Raw genomic sequence first — 9016 nt, 5'->3', positions numbered from 1 at the left:
GTAATATTTTAAAAAATTGCACAAGAAAAACAAAACAAAAAAATGTTACCCCAGGACTGGAGATGTAAGGAGTTAGGCGGTCAATCCAAAGGCAGGCAGTTTGAATCCACCAACTGCTACATGGGAGAAAACTGGATTCGTGGGAATCTGCTCCCATGTGAGTTACAGACTCTGAAAACCCACTGCCGGGTCAGCTGTGAGGCACAACAACAAGAGAATCTTAAGATTTCTTTATTCAGGGCATGACATACTTTTCAAAATTGCTGGGATGTGCCTGTTTCTTTTGTTTACAACCTTTTTAGCAAGTTCTTTATTGAGACCAGGCCTATATCTGACCAAAATTTATGACCTAATTTGTCCTGAAAACTATTTTTATTTCCGCTTTCTATGCCTCCACAGTGGATTTTAAAATTGCCAAGTGTGAAATCTCACTCCAAGAGCCTCTTTCTTGAAAGGTGTTTAGAGGAGGCCGTGGTACTAGCTAACGTCAGATGGATTTTGGCTGAAAGCAGAGATACCAGAGGAATGTCTATCTGTGTTTCATTGACTATGCAAAGGCATTTGACTCTGTGGATCACAACAAACTGTGGCTGACTCTGAGAAGAATGGGAATCCCAGAACACTTGACTGTGCTTATGTGAAGCCTGTACTTGGACCAGGAGGCAGTTGTCAGAACAGAGCAAGGAAAAACTGCGTGGTTCAAAAGTCGGAGGGTGTATGCCAGGGATGTATCCTATCCCCATACCTTTTCAATCTATGTGCAAAACAGATTATCCAGAGGCTGAGCTCTATGTGGAAAAGTGTGGCATCAGGATTGAAGGTAGACTCATCAACAACCTGTGTTATGTAGATGATGCAACCCTCCTTGCTGAAATTGAGGAGGACCTGAAGCACTTGCTACAGAAAGTCAAGGACTGCAGCCTTCAATATTGATTGAAGTGAAACATCAAGAAAACAGATTCTCATCCCTGGGCCAATTGACAGCATCATGGTAGATAGTGAGGAGATTGAGATTGTTCACAGCTTTAATTTGCTTGGCTCCACAATCAACAATCTTGGTACCAGCAACTAGGAAATTAAAAGACAAATTGTATTGGGAAGTCTGCTATAAGAGACCTCTCCAAAGCATTGAAGAGTAACAGTGTCACTCTGGAGACTAGGGTATGTCTGATCACTGACTAGGGATGATAAAAGGAGCATTGATGCCTTTGAGCTGTGATGCTGGAGCAGAGTGTTGACTATATTATGGACTGCTAGGACAACAAACAAGTTCGTCCTAGAGAGGGTGAGACCAGGCTGCTCCTTGGAGGCAAGGATTCTGAAACTTTGTCTGACATACTTTGGACATGTTATAAGGTGGGATCAGTCTTTGGAGAGGGACGTCATGCTTGGGGGGGTGGAGGGACAGCGCAGGAGAGGAAGACCCTCTATGAGATGGATTGATTCAGTGACTGGGGTAATCGGGATGGGTGTGTCAGAGGCAGTGCGATTGGCACAGGACAGAGCAGAGTTTAGGGCTGTTGTACTATGGTCGCTATGAGGGCATATAACAACAACAACAGCATTCCTAACATTGAGGAGTGGACAACTTACATCATTCTTCAAAAAACATGATGTGAAATGTAGTGAGAGGAGAAATGATCTGCAAATCACAGGAGGGAGGCCTCAGGGCCAGGGCATGTCTGTTAACATGAGATTTTGAATGATATTATCATCACCAGGTAACTCCTAGGGAGGGAGTCAATCTGTTACACCCCATCATATATTTCAGACCCTCAGGGGACATTTGACTCAGTATTTCAGTGTTGCCCTTATAAAGAAAAAAACAAGTAGCAACCTGGTCAGGATCATGTCTGGAACAGGGATAGATAGGGGTGGAGGGGTGTTGAAAAGTATTGATTACCTTCTGATAGTTCCTCATAGATCAGTAAGCAGAGGCTGTGAGAGAAAGTAAAATGGTAAAGGTGTGAGGAGCTTGACTGGCATTATCTACTTCCTCCTTCCCTGGAAAGGAAACAAGAAGTTCATTGATTTCTTGTTCTTGTTCTGTGAGACTGGGAGGTGGCCAGAGAGAGTTCTTGCACTAGAAGAATTTTTATGTTGATCATTGGAGAGAGCTGATGACTCATTCATCAGATTGTTGTACTGTGGTGGCTGGTGTGTTGTTGCTATGATGTTGGAAGCTATGCCAAGGGGAAGACAAATAGTAGTAGAGTTACCATGGTGGACAGATTTCAGACTAAGATAGATAGAAGACTAAGAAGAAATGTCTGACAAATAACCTCTAAAAATTTGTGAATCACAGTAGAAGGTTTGCTTTGGATATGTCATTTAGAGCTCTGTCACTAGAGGAAGGAATCATGGTTGAGGAGCTAGAAGGCCAGCAGTGGCCAGTAAGCACAGTAAGCACATACAGTGAAATAAATTTGGCAATAGACCCAGGAATGAACTTAAAAATGGCCGATTTCAGAGGTGATGTAAGACTGTTGATTCCCCCCCTCCACCCTTAACATTGTGGTTTTGGTGAAAAAAATTTTCAGAGCAAATTAGTTTCCTATTCAACATTTATACATGTTTTGCTTTATGAAATGAGTTGTGATCCCTTTAGTGTAACTACTTTTCCGTTTCTTCTCTGGGTTTCCTGTTTCCGTTTGTCCATCTTCTCTGTTTCTTCTTGCCTGTTGCACTTTGTTGTGGTTTTTTTTGTTTTTGGTTGTTTTTTTTTTTAGCCTTTCATTTTCCTTACTTTTCTTTGCTCCAGATGGGAAAGGACAAATTGTTATTTCTTAGCTGGCTGCCTGCTAGCCCTTAAGATCTCATCACTGCTCACCACAGCAGGGTGCAGAATCATATCGTGTTGAGGATCATGTTAATGCCAGGTGGACCTTGGTGTCCTTTGAGACGATGGTTCTAAGCTCTCAAGCCTGATGATTTGGTGCCTCAAGGTGCTTGGTTTTGGCTAAGAAGTTTGTGTAACTTTGGATGAGATGAAATTTTGTTCTGTTGTACATTAGTTTGTCATGAGGTGGAGTAGACTTGATTGAAGCCCCTGCCCATTGGAGATAAAATTTTGTTTAACTTATTAAATGGGACAAAGGCCTTTTACTGGTCACATCAAGTGAGGAGGCAGAATGGCAAAGTTCCAGACATGCCCATGTCTTCCGCGGTTGTTCCTCTTTCACTGACAAACAATGTAGTGGAGTCAAGAGTGGCCGGAGTTCAAATACAACATCTACTACTTCCTAGGTATTTGATGTTAGAGAAATAAGTTAACCTTTTTGATCTTTATCTGTTTTGTTGTTATGTGCTATCAAGTTGGAGCCAACCCATAGATGACCCTCCAATGGGTCTTCAGAGGCTGTATGTCATATACAAATACAAGCTGGGTTTAGAAGAGGTTGTGGCACCAGAGACATTATCTCCAATGTCAGATAAATCGTGACAGAAAGCAAAAAGTACCAAAAGAATGATTATCTGTGTTTCATTAACTATACAAAGGCATTTGACTGTGTGGATCACAATAAATTGTGGCTAACCTTGAGAATGAGAATCCCAGAGCACTTGATTGTGTTCATAAGGAACCTATGCTCGGACTGATTCCTGAATCAGTCCTCAGAATAGAGCAAGAAAACACTGCATGCTTTGCAATCAGGAAGGAAGTGCATCAGGGATGTGTCCTGTCTCCATATTTTTTTTCGGTCTATATGCAGAACAGGTCATTGGGGAAGCTGGACTTTATGAGGAGGAATGTTGGCATTAGGATTGAAGGAAGACTCATCAACAACCTATGTTATTCAGATGACACAACCTTACTTGCTGAAACTGAAGAGTACCTGAAGCTCTTACTGCAGGTCAAGGACTGTACTCTTCAATATGGATTGAAGCTTAGCATCAAGAAGATAAAGATTCTCACTACTGGGCCAATTGGCAGCACCATAATAGATGGAGAAGAGATTGAGTTTGTTAGCAATTACAGCTTACTTGGTTCCACAATCAACACTATTGGCCTCAGCAGTGAGGAAATCAAAAGACAAATTGCACTGGGAAAATCTGCTATCAGAGACCTCCAGAGTACTGAGAGGCAATGGTGTCAATCTAGACTAAGGTGATCCTGATTGAGGCCATGATATTCGCAATTACTTGCTATGAATCAGAGAGCTGAACAGTGACTAAGGATGACAGAAGAAAAATTGATGCCTTTGAGTTGTGGTGCTGGAGGAGAGTCTTGAACATAGCATGAACTGCCAAAAAACCCCCAAATAGGTCTGTTTTGAAGAGAGTGAAACCAAGTTTCTCCTTGGAGGCTAGGATTTTTGAAGCTCTGTGTCACATACTTTGGGCACATAGCCATGAGGAACCAATCCTTGGAGAAGGACATCATACTCGGAAGGGTGGAGGCACAGTATAGGAGAGGAAAACCCCGATGAGATGGATTGGTACAATAACTAGGGCAATGAGGAAAGGTGTGTCAGAATTAGTGAGACAGGCTCAGGACAGGGCAGGTTCAGAGCTGTTGTATATAGGGTCGCTATGAGTTGCAGATCATGGAGAGTGTAGGTTTCCCCTCATGGAGCTATGAATTTAAAAGTTCTTTCATATTCATATAGCCTTTGGGTTAGCAGTATGATTATTTATCCAACAGGCCATCAGGGCTCCCATAGTCTATGAAATTTTTGAATTATTGTAAAGATAAGAGAAGATTAAAATAAGAAAAGCACACCAAAAATGCCGTTGTCAGGTGGAGCAGTTGATTTTGACCTATAGTGAATGACCTTATGTATGACAGAATGAAATGCTGCTCAGCCCTGTGCTGTCCTAAAAAGCCCTGCTGTGCTTGAGGCCATTGTTACAGCTATTGTGTCAATGCATTTTATTTAGAGTCTTCAGTGACTGCAGCCGTGGGCTCTAGTGTGTTAGGGATGAGGAGGATGGTACAAGATAGGACAAGGTCCAGATCTATTGTTCACAGTGTCATTGTGAATTGTGCTTGACTTGACAGCACGTAATGACAGCAACACCTGAACCCTGAACTAACCTGGGCCATTTTCTTGCTATTGTGAATAATGCTGCTATGAACATTGGTTTACACATCTCAGTTCTAATTTCCTTGGGGTAATTATCCATCTTGATAATATGAGAGTAAGTTTCATTATCCTTATTTCTAAAGGGTATGGCATTATGGCTGTATCTTTTGCAGCTGTGATTTTACTCTAAAATGGAAGCTATTATTACTTTAAGAAACCTAACCAGTATTTCTCAATTTTTCACCCTACACTTTACACGCTAAAAGTTTTTCACTAGTTTACTTTTCACAGCTTGTAATTTAAATAATAACATAATTTTTCCATTTTCCAAACCTGAAAGATTTATGATCTTACTCAGTGTGTTCTTTCAAACTACACACCCACTCTCATTTTGAGACATTTCTCTGGTTCCTTTGAGAATCACTGAATTAGACTTTAAAAATTGAGCATTGTGCTCATCTGGAGTTGGTGCATATACTGCAGCACATTATACCATAATCAATGTGAATGTCATTACCGTTCATCTTAAAAAGCATTTATAAGACAGCTATATGCTTGGGGCATATGTCCAGATGGATCCACAAGCCTTGATTTCTGGCACCTTGTAAATATAGATGAGTCTGCAATTGTCAGACATGATGGCTTCAAAACTGAAATACTGCTGCAATTGGGTCACAATGATGGCATTTTCATTACACAAAGACTGGGAAGGGATACTTGAGATCCATATGGTGCCAAGAGAATATGTCAGTGGAATAAGAATTGTATATGGAAATGATAGATGTCAGTTAGCCTGGAAAATCTAAAAGTTAGAAGTTGGAATAGGAAGCTTTTCAAAAGAAAGGACTGGTGTAGATATTCAGGGACAAACCCAGAAACTCAGCCTAAAAGATCAAATATACATTGAGATTTCCAAGATTGGTAGAGCCATGAAACTCTTCTAACCCTGTCAATGAATTAAAAAATATTTTGGGTCTATTGTGCCCAAAGCAAAAGATAACCAAGAAAAAGAAGGTAAATTCCTGCTCTCTGTTGTTGTAAAGGTGCTGTAGAGTCTACTACAATTCATTGCCACCCTATGAACTTCAGATCTGAACTTTGCCTTTCCTGCACTATTATCATGATCTCCATCTTGCTCAAGCCCATTGTTGTGGTCACCGGGTCAGTCTAACTCATTCATATTCAAAGGCATCAATTCTTCTTCAGCCTTTTTCTTTTTCATTTATGCAACTGTCAGGTTCACACAGACCACTGAAAATATTATGGTTCAGATTCAGGTGCACCTTAGTCTTTAAAATGACATCTTTGCTCTTTAGCACTTTAGAGGAGTCCATGACCGTTGATTTCCCTGGAGTAATACATCTTTTTTTTTTTTTTCTTAGTTACTGCTGTAACAGCAGAGATTGTGGATCCATGTGAAATTAAATTCTTCACAACTGCAATCTTTTCTCCATCTACCATGATGCTTCCCTTTTTCTCTAATGGTGAGGATGTTTGTTTTCTTGATATTGAGATGCAATCCCTACTGAAGACTATAGTCTTTGATCTTTTGCATCAAGTGCTTCAAGTCCTCTTCACTTTCTGCAAGCCAAGTTATGTCATTTTCATGATGCATGTTGTTGGTGGAGGATGGATTTATTGAGGAAGAATGCGATATCAGGATTGGCAGAAGACTCATCAACAACCTGTGTTATGTAGATGACAGACACAACCTTTCTTGCTGAAATTGAGGAGGCCCTGAAGCATTTGCTGCCAAAAGTTAAGGTCTATAGTCTTTGATATGGATTGAATCTCAATGTCAAGAAAACAAAGTTTCTCACTGCTGGCCAATTAGCCGTCACATGATAGTTGGAGAAGAGAATTAGATTGTCAGCAAGTTCACCTTGCTCAGATTCACAGTCAACACTCTTGGCACCAGCAGTCAGAAAATCAAAAGACGAATTGCCTGTCTAGAACCATGGAGACCACTGTGGAAAAGAAAAATAAATTTCCTGTAGTGCCCGAAATCCTTAAGAAGAAGTGGAGGAATTTCACAGAATTAAAAATTAAGTACCTAAAAAAAAAAAAAATAAGTACCTGATAAAGAAGTTTGTCCAAAAGATGTTTCATTTTGTGACTGAGATATTTCACTCAGCATAATGTCCTCTAGGGTCAACCGCTTTGCATAACATTTCATGAGTTCCTTGTTTTTCAGTGCTGCATAATATTCCACTGTGTGAATATACCAGAGCTTTTCTATCCATTTATTTGTTGATGGGCACTTGGGTTGTTTCTAGCTCTTTGCTATTGCAAACAAAGTGGCAATAAACATGGGTGTGCATATATCTGCTTGACTGGCCATTATGGTTTTTTTTAGGGTAAATTCCCAAAAGTGGAATTGCTGGCTCAAATGGTATTTCTATTTGCAACCTTTTGAGAAAGAGCCATACAGCCTTCCAAAGTGGTTGCATAGGGCCACTACTGTAAAACAAGACTGACATTGGGTTTGAGGTAAGACAGAGAAGAAGGGGAGGAATGATGTATATTGCATTGAAACAGATGAGGGAGAGAACTGTTTAAAAGAGATATATGATTCGGTATTCTTGTCATAACAGGAGTCCAGAATGAAGGCTGCACAGTGGAGTGGACTTGGGGGGGAGGGATTGCATAACAATGAAAGAGTTTTTCTTTTACTTATCAAGGAGAAAAGTGAATTGGGAGGGAGGAGTTGGGCAGGGAGAAAAGTGCAATAATGAATAATTGGAAACCCTAAGTCTCTATAAACTTTCATTAAAATTAATTAAAAAAAAGAAAAAAGGTGCTTCAAAAGTCGAGGAAGCTTTTCTAAGAAAAGGAAAAGCACTATCACGAAGAATGTAGACAGATGTACAGAGTTGAGATTCGAATGGCTCAATGGCAAGAAAAGCTGGCAATTTCTACGTATCTGCAGAACCAAAACTACATCAGAGGTATCAATGATGTGAGCCCAAAGATTCCTAAGGTGTTAAAGCTTCTTTGCCTTCACCAAATCTTCAACGGCACCTTTGTTAAACTCAGCAAAGCTTCATATATTGCATGAGGGTACCCAACCCTGAAGTCTATCAGTGAACTGATCTATAAGTATGGTTGTGCAAAATCCATAGGAAGTGAATTGCTCTGACAGATAACACTCGGATTGCACAATCTCTTGGTAAACATGGCATCATATGCATGGAGGATCTGATTCATGAGATCAGTACTGTTGGCAAAGTCTTTAAAGAAGTAAACAACTTCTTGTGGTCTTCTCCACAAGGTGGAATGAAGAAAAAGACCACCCATTTTGTAGAAGATGGAGAAGCTGGCGACTGGGAAGACCAGATCAACAGACTTATTAGAAGAGTGAACTAAGGTGTCAACTATGATCTGTTTTATAACCTGGTCAGTTAATAAAACAGTAACTGCTTTCAAATTGGAAAAAAAATTAAAAAAGACAAGTTGCAGTAGAAAAATCTACAGTGACCTCTCCATAGTGCCAAAGAACAACAATGACAACCTAGAGATTAATGTGTGCCTGATTCAAGCCAAAGTCTTCATAAAGACTTGCTATAAATCAGAGAGCTGGGCAATGACTAAGGATGACTGATATCTTTGAGTTTTAGTGCTGGAGAAGAGTATTGGAATGAACATACATAATTTGCCATGAGGAATAAACAGGTTTGTCTTGGAGAGGGTGAAACCAAATTGCTCTTTGGAGGCAAGAATTCTGAAGCTCCATCTGACATACTTTGGAGAACAACCACCTGGCCAACTGACTGGAAGAGATCTATATTTGTTCCCATCACAAAGAAGGGCGACCCAACAGAGTGGAAACTACAGAACAATATCATTAATTTCACATGCAAGCAAGATTCTACTGAAGATTATCCAAAAACAACTGGAACAACACATCAACAGAGAACTGCCAGGAGTCCAGGCTGGGTTTAGAAGGAGTCGTGGTACTAGGGATATTGTAGCTAATGTTAGATGGATCTTAG

The 9016-nt window shown here is 40.3% G+C and overlaps 1 pseudogene; it reads left to right on the top strand.

The window, feature by feature from the left end:
• Window positions 1-6981: 6981 nt before the first annotated feature.
• On the top strand, window positions 6982-8390 carry LOC102872923 (annotated as a pseudogene).
• Window positions 8391-9016: the final 626 nt, after the last annotated feature.

Source organism: Elephantulus edwardii, unplaced genomic scaffold (assembly GCF_000299155.1).
Source record: "Elephantulus edwardii isolate Elephantulus edwardi_28Jun2011 unplaced genomic scaffold, EleEdw1.0 scaffold00244, whole genome shotgun sequence".
Lineage (NCBI taxonomy): Eukaryota > Metazoa > Chordata > Mammalia > Macroscelidea > Macroscelididae > Elephantulus > Elephantulus edwardii.
This window is presented reverse-complemented; position numbering and strand designations above follow the sequence as displayed.